We start from the raw sequence: 5,095 nt of genomic DNA, 5'->3' as shown, positions 1-5,095 counted from the left end.
CATTTTCAGGAAATTTGAGTCCATGGTTGGTTGTCTGAGAAGCGGAAGGGGCCTGGAGGAGGGGCCCAGCGCAGAAACGCTGTTCACTCGGGGCAGCCAGGAAGCAGACAGGGAAGGAAAGGGTGGGAACAAGAAACTGTCCTTTCAGGTAACGCCCTCTCTGAGCCATCTCTAGCCACGCCCCACCTCCTAACAGCAATTAGACTACTGACTTCCTCAGCGGACAAGCCCCTTGATGAACACAGGAACCTGCCTGAGTCAACAATATTCCACAGAGGAGAATGTGGGGGAAATCTTAGGGCCAATCCTTAAAAAGCATTAGGAAACATAGTAACTTACAATGTAAGGATACTGCTACTTACAAAAATTAATTCCCTATATTTTACATGTAACTATGTGGTCCATGTTATCTTTGCCTTATTTTTGAAGAATACACTTTTCCTTAAAATGCATTATCTTATTTGTTACCTTTGAGACTTTAGAAATACTAGTGCTAAGTTTGAAAAAGATGAAAATATTTCTCAGAGTACCACCGATTCTAGGGTTTTTGTTTGCTTCTGTCTCTCCCTCCCTCACCAACTCCTTTCCTTTCTCCTCCCCATCCTGCCATTGGAACCTGCCTTTCCACTAAGCTCTAGCCCCAGACTTTTCTTTAATGTGAAAGCCCATCACAATATGTTCCTAATCTGCTCAGGCTCAATTCCAACTTGTGGTTCTCCTGCCTTAGAGGCCTGCATCACCCAGCCTTACTCACTTATATATGATTTTACCTTAATTTTATCAAAACAGTTCTTAACTGTCTGCTACGTTCCAAGGTAACGTTTTTTCTCTCAGTTCTGTCTTGTAAAGTATCTCTTTCTGCTCTCATTTTTCTAAATTTAGGAGCAATAACTCTCATCTAAACAAAAATGTATTCTTGCCCATTAGAAAGATAAAACAGCTGGAGCCAATAAAGGGGGAAAAGACAAGTTAAGCACGTAGACCAAGAGTAATATATATCCACAGTCATAGCGCTGACTTTCTTACTGGATATTAGTCCATCTATTTACGGCTGTGTATCTTTAGATTTTTAAACATGGTAATAGATGTTATGCATGAGGATTTCACCTTGTGAGTTTGAGTGTTCATATTAGTGTACATATGTGGAATCAGTTGTATAACAACACGTGCGATGTGGTTATTTATTTATTTTTGGTAGAAGATTTAAGTTTCAGATACAATTAAAAGTTGTTCTTATTTTTGAGTGTTCATTCAGTTCATACATTACTGTTTATGATCATTTACTGTGGCCCAGGGAGATAGCTCATTGGCCTAAGCACCTGCCTGGCAAGCACAAGGTCCAGAGTTCCCTTACTTACTATACTTTGAAAACAACATCAGAAGTAATTACAATAAAACTATTGTCTGTAAATGTGAACATTGGTATGTAGTAATTCCTCTTTTAGATGTAATAATTTCCAGTAGCTTTCTTCATTATTATTGAGAATGATTCTTGTAACCTTTGGAAGTACAGAATTTGCCAAGAAGGATCACCCCAGATATCTGGCCGCTTCCCATCCCTACTCTCAACGCTAAACAGCCGGTGCAATTCTACCAAATAAACTGACTTGCTGTAATTAGAATGTCTTCACTACATTCTTATTTCTGTAGAAACAAATTTTATATTTCCTTGTCATCATCTAGAATCTACGGAGAGAGTAAGTCTTAATTGTTCTTTCAGATCTCCCTGTTTGGGAGGAATAGGATGGAATTATTCAGCATTTAGCTGAAAAAAAAAATCTTGGGAACTGCTCTCTTCTATACAAGTGGCTTTCTTTGATAATTATTATACAATTTGTATCACAGTAAGTTACTTTTAAAAAATATTTTATTTGTTCTTTTATTTATTTGATACAGGGTCTTGCTATACAGTTCAGACTCATAGCAATTCTCCTGCCTCAGCCTCTCCAGTGCTGGGATTATAAGTGTGTGCCACCACACCTAGTCAGTGACTAGTTGGGCACAGAACTGGCATGGCATGTGGTACTTTGGATTGAACCCAGGTTCTTTCGCTTGCCGGGTAGGCACTTAGACCACTGAGCTATCTCCCCTGCTACTTATAGCAACACATGGATATATGCTGTGATAGTGTAAGAACTAAAGAATTCTGTTTTCTGTAGCTGAAATAAATATATAATTTTGTTACAAGTGATTAATTATTAAAAGAACATTTTAACTTCTCTTTAGAATTGGCCCAATATGCCTCATACTAGACAATTAACCTGGCTATAAAAAGACAGACAATAGATCTGGGCCACTGTGTCTAACCTTACCAATCACCTTTTATCTGTTAAGACACTGTCCTTCTAGCGATGTCATGCAGTTTAATTTCTCCTGATATGGCAAAGACATTTACACTATTTTCTAAAATAGTAGTTGATGAGCAGGACCTTGGACTTTTTCAATGTGAAGAACATATTCTAGACCCAGACTTCCTGTCCATATCCTCAATTTCTTCCATTTTAAGATGAAGAAAGTAATGGTAATTTAAGCATTTAGCCAGGAACTACATGTGGATCTTTTATTGTAGTTTGGCATATCGTAAATGCTAGGTTAATTTTGGATTGATGATTGTAATTTTGATGGTAAAAAATCACTGTAAGGAACAGAAATAAAGCATAGAAAAGAAGAGGATTATATCATTAATAATTGTAGGTTTTAAGTCACTTGACTTGGATATAAATAGTGGACTTAAATCACAATGTTATTATCTCTGTAAATAGGCAAAAAAAAATCTTACCTATTTTCCTCTTTGCATTTAGAAAACAAAACGAGATCTTTTACCAGGAACTTTATATAATATTCTATCATTTCATGTTCTGTAGGTCAAAATAGGTGTATAAAATAGTATATCGCCTTCTTCATATTTGACCCTGAAACAACTTATCCACCTCAGTTCAAGGGGAAACAGTTCCCTAACGTTATGAACATTGAGTGGAGATGCTTTTTGGAATTTTCTCTAATCATTCCACTAGGTCGATGATGTTGATTATTAAATCATGAAGCATTAATACTGGTGAGAAAGAGGTGAGTACATCTGGTGGAAGTAGCTTTCTTGTTGATCATTCAAAGGCAAATTAATTAGCTCAGCAGCAGCAGCAGCTATCAAAAGCAGAAATGAGATAATTGGGCTGGGGGTGCAGAACATTGTCTTCCTTGACAAAAGTGCTTATTTCAAGAATTATGGGGTGGGCAAAGAGTTATACTTACGGAAGTATGCAGGGTATGGCTTAGATAATTGTACTGCTGATTTCTGCTGGTCTACAGAGAGGAGCAGGTCATGTTTAAATTATTTTTTGTTGTCCTTTGAAATTCCTTAAAACTTTTTAAGACCAGTTTTACCTACTTATGTCTGGTAATCTGCACAATTGATTTGAAGACATTATGCAATACAGAAACCATTGTCAAATTCCTATTGCTTTGATTGGTGAAGTTCTAATTTGTTTCCGATATTTTTTGTTGCTTTTTTCCCCACTAGTTTGTATTCTCTTTAGATGAAAAAATGGACTCCATTTGGAAAAAAGAATCAGCTTAACTCCTCTGATCATGAGATGAGCCCAGTATGACCAGGCAACACTGCTATTTTAAGGAAAAGGGGAGCTTGTTCTGATTTCTTTTTATGATTATACTCTGAGTTTAATCTTTTGGGGATAGAAGAATAAGGATATTATGTCCCTAAAACAATGAAAATAAATCTAAGAGATGTACTGACATTTGTAGATTAGAATAGTATCATTCTGCATTCTCTTAGAACAATATGAGAAAGACAAGTGATTTTATTGTCTTTTTAAAAATTTTTTCCATAATTTTATTGATAAAAAAATAGCAATGAGACAGTTTCAAATCAAATTGGTAGGACAGTTTCAATAATTAGCACATTGCATACATTCCTCCCAGTGGTTAATTGCTGTAGAAGATGCGGACATGATATCCTATTGAAAAACACCATTAGAACAAATCACTCTATTCATTAAGAGAATGTAACTATGTATCTATCCTAACCACTTTGAATACACATATACAAAATGGACATTCATCTGTATACCCTTTTTTTGTTAAGTTCGATTATTTGAATATTATAGGTGTGTTAACTCAGCAAAATAATCCAAAGAGTTCATTATTCCATAATAGTATTGGGTCTTAAGCTTCACTGATTTTATTGTCTTAAGGAGAAAGTAGATCCAAGGTCCTCACAAATGCTGCGTAATTCATGTTCATTCTTCAGTGTCTATAAGCAATAAGAAAAGAAAAAATATGCAGTTGTCTTCTTATTCTGATTAGTCATCAAAATGTCACTATTAGTATATTTTTATGTTCAGTGTTACTATAGATTCTTGTGGCAAGAAAAAAAGAAAACTTCCCCCCAAAACTTGACATAAAACTTAAAGACATAATAAGACACTTGAATCCATCAGAGGAAGAATACAAAACCCAAATAGTGTTCCATTAAAGATTGCTTATCAAATTATTTGATTCTGGGGCAGCAACATACAGCTTCACCTAAACTACTACACAATTTTAAACAGATTACCTGTTCCTAGATATAATAAAAAAATGAAAAGTAACATACCAGAGCAATATCTAAAAAAATAAAGTTAGTTCCTGTATCAAACATATTAAAACTGAAAAATCAGCCAAATATATCTTTTCAATTGAAGAATATATTTTTTAAAATAATTATTCAAATAGACAGTATGATACTTATATCCAGTCATTAAAGATGAGCATGATTAGAATACATAGAGTGAATAAAGCTATATTCATTCCCATATAAAAAAGCATTCATTGAAAACACACTGTATGCAGGAGCATTGAATAATAGAAAATTTTAAAACACAGAGATATAATACAGCACTCAGGGACTAATGTATTTTTTTAAATAATTATATTGAGAAACAAGTAGCAATGAGACAGTTTCAAAACCAATTAGCATGACAGTTTCAATAATTAGTACATTACATGTTGTTGTCTTAGTGGTTATTCATTGTACTGACATGATATCCTGTCTACAAACACTATTAGAACAAATCTTTCTATTCATTGAAGAGAATGTAGC

The sequence above is a fragment of the Octodon degus genome, unplaced genomic scaffold (assembly GCF_000260255.1).
Source record: "Octodon degus isolate 3935 unplaced genomic scaffold, OctDeg1.0 scaffold00187, whole genome shotgun sequence".
Taxonomy (NCBI): domain Eukaryota; kingdom Metazoa; phylum Chordata; class Mammalia; order Rodentia; family Octodontidae; genus Octodon; species Octodon degus.
The sequence above is the reverse complement of the archived record's forward strand: the minus strand, read 5'-3'. Positions refer to the sequence as shown.